Genomic DNA, 9,282 nt, shown 5'->3' with positions numbered 1-9,282 from the left:
AGGGCTCCTGATCCCCAGTTAAGCCCAGGGAGGGCTCCTGATCCCCAGTTAAGCCCAGGGAGGGCTCCTGATCCCCAGTTAAGCCCAGGGAGGGCTCCTGATCCCCAGTTAAGCCCAGGGAGGGCTCCAGTCCCCGGTTTTGGCCCTGAGAGGGCCTTGGAGCCCGTAAGCGTGCCCAAGTATTTTTTTTGGGGGGGGTAGTAAGACCGTAGAGGCCGGAGCAGGGGATGGGGCTGCGGCCTCGGAGGCAGCTCCGCCATGGCCTCCCGAGCTCCCTACTCCGCCATGGGCCCCTGAGTTCCCTGCTCCACCATGGCCTCCTGAACTGCCTGCTCTGCCATGGCCTCCTGACCTGCCTGCTCCGCCATGGCCTCCGAGTCTGCCTGCTCCGCCATGGCCTCCGAGTCTGCCTGCTCCGCCATGCCGAGTCTGCCAGATCCGCCATGGCGCCCCGAACTGCCAGATCAGAGTGTTCCCTGTTTTTAGTTCAGCGTCCAGTATTGTTCATGTATATATTAAAATTCTCTGGATTGATGTACTCCACGTCTCCCTCCGTTCCTTGCTCCTCACTCCACTCAGTAGTGCAACCGTGACAATATTATATTTTTTATAAAAAGCTTTCCCATGTCTTATATTGCTCTGAATTTTTCCATTACTCATTTCTTTGTCGCTTTCATATAACCTATAGTACTTTGCTCCAATAGTCATGTAAAATATATCTAAGACAGTATAAACAGCTCTAATGTCAGAAGCCCTCTGTACTGTAAAACAACAACAAATTCAATCAACATTAGCTGTCCTTTGTCAGCGCACTATATGAATGCGGCCTTTGTGCTCAAAGTCTCTGAAATCATTATCACCGTTGTTCTCCAGTATGACCTCCACATTTATTTCGACCCGGGCTGTTCAATAAGTCACAACCTTTCTCTTTATCTTTCTTTTATACTTCCCTCAGCCTCTCACTTCCTTTTCCGACGTGCCCTTCATACACAAAGGCACGCATATACACAGGCCTCTCGCTCTGAAGGGAAATAAGAGGACCTCCACATGTCAAATCTTCATCACGGCACAGTTTGTCTCCTGCCCCCTCAGACCTCGCAAACAGCGTCGCTGTTCCTCTCACAATGCTCCAAGCTCATTGTCTCTGTCAACAGGAACAATAATGAAACGCCAAAGCCATACTACAAACTATTTATTCCGCTCAGGCACAGCCGTGTCTCTGTGTTCTCAATGCTTTCAGCAAGGTGAGATGCTTTTCTATGGAAATTCATATTCCACCACTGAATAAAAAATAATAAAGGTAATTGCGACTTTGTATCTCTATATCTAGGTAATTCAGATTTTTTTCTTACAAGTGCGACTTTACGTCTGAAAAATGTCATAATTGTGAGATACAGTCATAATTCTGACTTTAATAATTCTAACTTTTTTCAGAAATGTGAGATATAAACTTGCAATTCTGAGAAAAAAAAAGTCAGAATTGAGATATAAAGTGGCAATTGAAAAAAAAAAAAAAAAAAAGGATTGTGAGTTTATATCTTGCAATCCTTACTTTATTTTAGCAATTGCTAGTTTATATCTTGCAATTCTGAGAAAAATGTCAGAATGGTGAGAAAAACAGTCAGAATTGTGAGATATAAACTCGCAATGGTAAGAAAATAGACTTTTCCCCCTCTAACAATTGGACTTTATAACTCGCAATTATTACTTAATTTTTTGAAATTACTAGTTTATATCCCAAAGTTCTGACTTTATAACTCACAATCGCGAATGTATATCTTGCAAATCTGAGAAAAAGTCAGAATTGTAAGAAAAAAAGTCAGAAATGTGAGATGTAAAGTAGCATTTGCAAGAAAAAAAGAATTGCGAGTTTATATCTCGCATTTTTTACTTTAATTTTCACAATTGCTAGTTTATATCCTGCAATTCTGACTTAATAACATGCAATTGCGAGTTATGAAGTTGGAATTGTAAGATATAAACTCACAATCGTAAGAAAACAGACTTTTTTCCTCGCAAATGGACTTTATAACTGAGTTGATCTCACAATTCTAAGAAAAGAAGTTAGAATTGAATTGAGAAAAAGGGCAGAATTGCGAGATATAGTCGCAATTGCAAGAAAAATGTCAGAATTATGAGTATATATCTTGCAATTCTTACTTTATTTCTTGCATTTGCTAGTTTATATCCCACAATTCTAACTTTAAAACTTACAGTTGCGAGTTTATATCTCACAATTCTGAGAAAAAAATCAGAATTGGGAGAAAAAAAAAATCAGAATTTATATCTAGCAGTTCTGACTTTATCACAATTGTCAGCTTATATATCACAATTCTGAGACATATCAACTCAATTGTGAGAAAAATAGTTAGAAAATAGTTAAATTTTTTATTCTGTGGTGGAAATGGCCTTCCATATTTTCCACCAACACGTAAGGAAATCCCTTTTTTCCATTTTTGCATTTTGGGGTTTTCATTAAAATTGGCTTAGCAGCCTCAGAGGGAAAATATATTGTACATAACGTAACACTGCTCACATTTGTCTTTGTAAACAGACATTAAGCCTCACAATCTGATTCCTCCCACCACTACAACATCTGATCCGAGCATCAGGGCGTAGACTTTACACCACTGAGGTGCAATATGCATATTACATTAAAATAAGACTGAACATGTACCCAAGATTGTTGGAGAGAACAGGACGGGTGCTTAGATACAGCGCTGAAAGATGCTCCCACGGTACAAAGGGGATGCCAAGCGCACAATATTGCGTTTATCCGCCGACAACGACAACTGGCAACAAAGGGACAAGCTTTTGTGAGAGTGACGGTTTGAATGCGTACCTTTCTTGAAGCACCACCAAAGTCAGTTGGGGCTGCGGTAACCATAGTAACAGCGGATTATGATGTCTTACATAACCATGCAACTGCATTTAAACCCCCTGGATGAACCGCGCCACATTGATTTCATAACGAGCATGTGTCTTCTGGGCATGTTTGAGTGTGGGAAAAAAAAAAAGATCTCATTACTGAAACATGAAGAAAAATCATGTATTATTTAATTTAATCTGTAAAGAATTGTTTGCATTATAAAAGTTTTTGTACTGTCTTTAATAGATGCTTATTTAAATAAAATAGAATAATGGTAAGAAGAATGACCATTGATGGTAAGAAAAAATTGTGAATTACAATATGTTTTTAAAAAATATATTAACAGCAAATTACAACAATGAGAATCAAGGGTAAATAAATAAAAGTTTTGAATTTTGCAATGCGACCTGAACATACAGTACATATAAAAAATAAAATCTATAATAAAACATGTAAATGTATAATAAATATAAAAGCAAACATAATAAATATTACAAATATAATAAAATCTTTAAATATAAAAACAACTAAATGATCACAAAAATATTTATTGGAAAAATAAATAAATAAAACAAAGACAATATATATTCATGCAAAAAAAAAAAAAAAAGACAGCTAGACCAGACGTTGTAACTCTGGCAAAATTCCTTGTTTGACCGAGCAATGGAGGACAGGGTTATAACCTGTTTTAAAAAGTCACTACTGTTTTTGCAATTCTGTTTGGCATAGAAATTGCACTCCATTAAAGGACAAGTGCACCCTAATAAAAGTCTGTTATTATTTACTCACCTCCATGTCATTCCAAAGTTTTTTTTTCTTTCTGTGGAACACAGACAAAAATAATTTTAAAGAATATTTACTGTGATTTAGCAGAAAAAAACACATAATAAAAGTATAATGAATGAAGTCTCCAGAAGCCATACAATAGTTTTGTGTGATGAGCAGACCAGAATCTGAGTTGTTATTTAATAATAATGAAATATTAGCCGTCAGTATGTTGGACGTCAATAACATCAAACGTAGTTCTTGAGTTTCTCATAACCAAACACTATGCCACCAAACCTTCTCCATAGCTGCAATATTTGACAGAAAAGCAGCGGAGGTGATTATTATCAGCAAATAAAGAGTTTCAGTATAAAAAATTACAGCCATCCTGACATAATGAAGTGGAACTGCAAAGAAAACGATCACACAATCTGATAAACATGAGACTTGTGCATTGATTCTGTAGAAATCTGAGTATCTAAAAATGTTTTGTGACCTGTTCAATCTGCTAAAAATCAATGATCTCACAGACATAAAGCACAACAGCTATTTTATTGAGAACAATTTGCCATTACAGGCCCAAACCAGTTCCTTTCTCTGCCTGTTGTATCTCATATCTGGGCTCTTTCCAGAACAGCCATCTGTTGGTCTTTGTTAATGACACAGTTTGTCTCAGCGTGTTGCGCATCTCCATTCGGCAGAACGGCTCTAAAGTCACAATGTGTAATTTCGTGCCGCCGATAGGCAGTTTGTGTTTTCAGAGTTTTGTGTTGATAACACGGGATGCTGAGCGCTCTCACGGTGGAGGGGGAAAGTGTTCGGGCATGAATTAGACAGTGGGAGAGAAACTGTGTGGGTTGGAGTTTTGCTTATTGCTTCAGTTGGACTGAAATCGACCTTTAAAAGTACATTTAAATGCAATTATAACTTATATTTCAAGCTGTTGCCTCATTTTGAGAGAAGTAATGATAACTTGCATTTGGTATGCGAGTCAGAAGTTGATTCACTAACCACTCTGGGGTGCGTTTCCCCTACGACGACGAGCGATGCATCAGTGGGGGAAACTAACAACTAGTCACGACTGTTTTGCAAAAGCATAGTAACATGGTCACAGCTCTATCATTTGAACAGGGCCTATGCTCGCTCGTCCAGGGGGGGCCCAAACACAATGAAGAGATATATAATATTTTGTTATACTATGGGCTATCTACAACAATAAAAGAACCAAAACATCAGAAGACATTGAGCAAATAAATATAACAAATAGGGTAAACAATTACAAACTATTTCCATGTCTTCCACCTTCTTTATGTACAGAAAATCACGCTTTCTCCAGTTCTCTCACACACACGCGGACAGAAACTTGTCGTCAACGCCGCCCCGCGAATTTATCAATAAAATAGTTTCGCAGCTGAAAAGCTACATTACATTTCTCAGTAGGGAGGTTCTTGAAGCAGTTTAACTTAAAGATTCGCTATTAGTAGACCCTGCTGCTGAACACTGCTGAGAGATGCACAGAGACGCAGGTATTCACACGCGCTTAATATCTCTCTCTCGCTCTCTCTAATAACTGCATTAGACTGCATTAATAACTGCATTAGCCTGCATATCAATGGCTCAAGCCACTGTTATTAGCTCTAAAATTACGTTTTGGAATTTTCAATGGAAGGTTTGGGATGAAGTGCGTAAAAAATAGTTCAACACATTTCAGGACGGAAACATGTTAAATGTCTTGAAACAAATCATCTGAACAATGTCTTGATGTGTGGTTGTGACTCCTGGCTGTTAAAATTATTAGAGAAATAACTCCTGAAGTGGTATGTTGCGCCTATTAATGGAATGGTCTTTGTCAGATCTCAAACAAATTAAGAACTACATTCGATTAGATTTTTATTGACTGAACGCAAGCGCTTATTGCGATAGAAAACACTATAACATTTCCACTGATTAAGAAATATTTTTGTTTGCTTGGGTGGTAATATTAGGCCCATTATATTAATAGGGAAGGGGGGCCCAAAAATTTGTTTTGCCTATGTCACGAAAAGACGTAAATCCGGGACTGCATTTGAACCATGTTGGTTTAACAATATAGGATTAGACATAAAGGACAAGTGGTAGATTAATAACTAATGAATCGAGTCGAGATCACAGTTAATGTCAGATTATTGTAACGTATTTACACATACTAAATAAAGACGTTCATTTTTTCAAATCACATGAAATGAACATTTAAATCAAATGAACAACAATATTGAATGTATTGCTTATTGTGCCCATTCAAGTGCATGATTTAAGTCCACATGTCATTCAAGAAACTTCTAACTGCAAGACTTAGGGACAAGGCTTAGCTTTCCCCTGACCACGGGGTCTTGGGGGAAAAATGCCCCTGCACAAACAAGTTAAATCTATTACGTCTGTTGCTAACAAAGTGTAAATGAATAGAAAGTGTCGACTGCGCATTAAATTAAGTGAGGCGTTTTTACCGTGTTGCGCATTATAACCAATCACACACGATTCTGTTGAGCTTAGGAATGCATTGGCCAATCAGAGGCGTTTAGAGGAGTCATCGCTGAAACTCATCAGCTTTGTTGAACGCGCGCACGTTCGATGACTGAATTCCGCGAATTCTCTCATCATGAACAACAAAGCGCAGATGTAGCCTACGTACAATGCAAGTAATAGATGAATTTCGTGTAGACAGCTTCAGTGATTATAACGATAGTTTTGTTTTTTGAGAGTGCGATAGATCAAAGTGATAATGTCATTTCTGTACATAATTTATTTGCCGTTTGAATAACCGTGGGAAGGAAACGTTATAGGCTATAGGCTAATTATCAATTTCTAATGTTTTAATTACATTGTAATCACACTAAATACAAATTCAGTCCCATTAAACATATTTTATTAGCCTACATGACACCCATGTCTGGTTCTTGGCTAAAAAGACAGGTTTATGATGTTCGTAGTTAATAGATTTGGCTGCTTTTAGCCTTACCCTGCAGTTGGTTCAGCCTCCGCCTATGTTAACAATCATAATCATGCTTTACATTTCGTTCAATTCAGACTACAAATTCACATTCAGAACTCAAATACATTTATTTTGCCATGAAGCTGAAGATTGATGGCACAGATTCTCCACGACTGAAAAGTGATGCAGTACAAAGCTGAAAAAATCTACTGTACAAAGCACATGAATCACTTTAAAGGTACTTTACCATGCTTTCTGCAGCTTAGCATTATAAACCAACATCTGAATGGAAAACAGCTTCTCGGACATTCTGCTTGCATCTCCTGTTGTGTTTCACTGAAATCAGAAAATAATTGTTGAAATGACATCAGTATAAACGGATTCATTTGATCAAATATTTAAACATGGGTTGTGAGAAATACGTTTTACATCAATGCTGACAAAACAGGAATAATGTGAACAAGCTGTGCTGACGATAATGATGCTGTTATTAATAATTCCATCTAACCGGAGCACATTACCCTGCACAAAACAACGGCAGGCATGTCGCATTAAAGGAGCAGCATCCAGTGCCCCCAAGACGTTTCCATTCTCAACATTTTATTACCACTTGTTTATCGCAGGATTACGTGCCTCCGTGAAAATCCATAGCAGGTTATTGCAAACACCTGGGATTTAATCAACTTCATTTGAAGCAATTTCCCTTTTCCCTTTTGAACACAAATGATGTGTTACCATGGAGGAGACGTAAACAAAGTTACAGGACTCCTTTAAAAACTAAAAAATGAACGCAGACTAATGAACAACATTGAAACAAACATTTTGTTAAACTATTTCCTGATTTATGTTCCTTCCTGACTGAAGCAGACAAAAAACGAGCCTAAAAATGTCTAGACCATGCCTAAAAATGTGTGAGCATTGAAACGGTGAAATTTTATTCATATTTAGGCTAATTGTTTTGGAGGCGTGTCTGAATCTCCATCATGATGACTTAAGTACAGGATTCAGTCAAACTCCCCTCATCACTTTGATGGAAAGTTTGCTGAAAGAATAAAAAGCTTGTTACTTACTAAAATGGTCCATCAAAACGACGGCTGTTTAGCGCTTTATAGCAGAAATCTGACAGCATATTGGCGTCACTCAACTTCGGCAGGCCCATCAAAACAGCCGATCGGGTTTCGCTCTTAACTGGCATTGACATGACATACATGATTTTTCTGAATTGTGACAGTCCTGCAGGAGTGCAGACATTTCCTCTGACAGCTAAATTACAACGTGGCAAATCGGGTTGAATGTGTCTCATCTGCCGCTTCTCTCTCTCTCTCTCTCGCAGCCCTGAAATAACAGCCAGCAGCGCTCCTCGTTATCGGGAGTGAAAAGGGTGATATTTTCTGTTGAGGAGTTCATAAAATCACTGTGGTGGTGATAGAAAGTCAGAAATACGGTACGGAAAGTAAAGGTGGAATTAAAAATTTGCCAGGATAAAATGTGAAGCATAATTTTTAGAATATAAACCGCTAATTATACTGCTTGCAAGGCAGCACTTAAATGACATATAGCCTAGGTAGGGTGACCATAGGGGCCATTTTTACGGGACGCCAGTGTTTCCAATTTAGCTACTTTGTAGCTAGATTTAGCGACTTCCCCGCCCCTTTTGAGACTTTTTTCAAAAGTTTAGGGACAAATATAGCAACTTCTTGGACAAACCTTATCTAAGTTCTCATCTTGCCCACTGATCTACATTCACCTTTATATAGATCAGTGAATTTGCCATTATGATGTCATCTAGTGACATTTAGCTACCTGTTTTAGCTACTTTCAATTGAAAGCAGTTGGCAACACTGCGGGACGCACCCTTGCCAGGATTTCTATATTGCCTAAAATATCCAGGTTTTGGCTGTTTGCACTGTGCAGATCGATCGTTGTATGACATTCAGGAGAGCTATAGAGAGCAGAGCAGACGGCTCCTTATGATTTGGAATCGCTCTCGCGTTACTCTGGTGTCATTTAATGATCGGTGCGCAGCGACGCTTCAAGTCGAACGAACGAACAAACACGCGCGCGTATTTGCATCGCTTTGATCGTTCTCTGTAGATCTCACCTTCTCACGCGCCATGATTGGTCGATTATATACAATACCTGCATGTTATTGGTCAAACTACTTTGGATATTTTAGGCAATATAAAAATCCTGGTCAGGACGTGTCCCGTATGAACATCACATATGGCCACCCTACATATAGGGTTTGTTCTGAACCCTTAACTCTTAAGCATTAAACTTCTGCTATTTTCAGTTTAGCCCATAGCTACTACACTGGAAAAAATGGTGTAGAGATAAATTTCACAATTAATTACGGTTACATTTTATTTCGATAGTCCACTTTAGACACATGGTCACACTTCAGATTAGGGAACACATATTCACTATTAAAGGGTTAGTTCAGCCAAAAATAAAAATTACAACGATAGAGCTTGAAAGATCAAAGACCATTTTTAATATAACTCCGACTGGATTCGTCTGAAAGAAGAAAGTCATATACACCTAGGATGCATCGGGGGTGAGTAAAACACAGCCTAATTTTTATTTTTGGGTGAACTAACCCTTTAACTAAATGTTTCCCTCAATAAACACCTAATTTGCTGCTTGTTGATAGTAAGCAAGGTTGTTGCTGTAGTAGTTA

General features: G+C 38.3%; 1 long non-coding RNA gene across 1 annotated transcript in view; it reads right to left on the bottom strand.

The window, feature by feature from the left end:
* Positions 1-8,101, bottom strand: part of LOC107741591 (uncharacterized) — a 9,978-nt gene extending 1,877 nt beyond the window's left edge. The window contains exons 1-3 of the long non-coding RNA XR_001640213.1: positions 7,673-8,101; positions 6,850-6,938; positions 3,659-3,689 (exon numbers count right to left, since the gene is read on the bottom strand). This is a non-coding gene — a long non-coding RNA (uncharacterized LOC107741591). The remainder of the gene's footprint in view (positions 1-3,658; positions 3,690-6,849; positions 6,939-7,672) is intronic.
* Between the last annotated feature and the right edge of the window lie 1,181 nt (positions 8,102-9,282).

This window comes from Sinocyclocheilus rhinocerous, unplaced genomic scaffold (assembly GCF_001515625.1).
Source record: "Sinocyclocheilus rhinocerous isolate Xijiao unplaced genomic scaffold, SAMN03320098_v1.1 scaffold2541, whole genome shotgun sequence".
Lineage (NCBI taxonomy): Eukaryota > Metazoa > Chordata > Actinopteri > Cypriniformes > Cyprinidae > Sinocyclocheilus > Sinocyclocheilus rhinocerous.
Note: the sequence above shows the minus strand (reverse complement) of the source record. Positions and strands in the feature narration are given on the sequence as shown.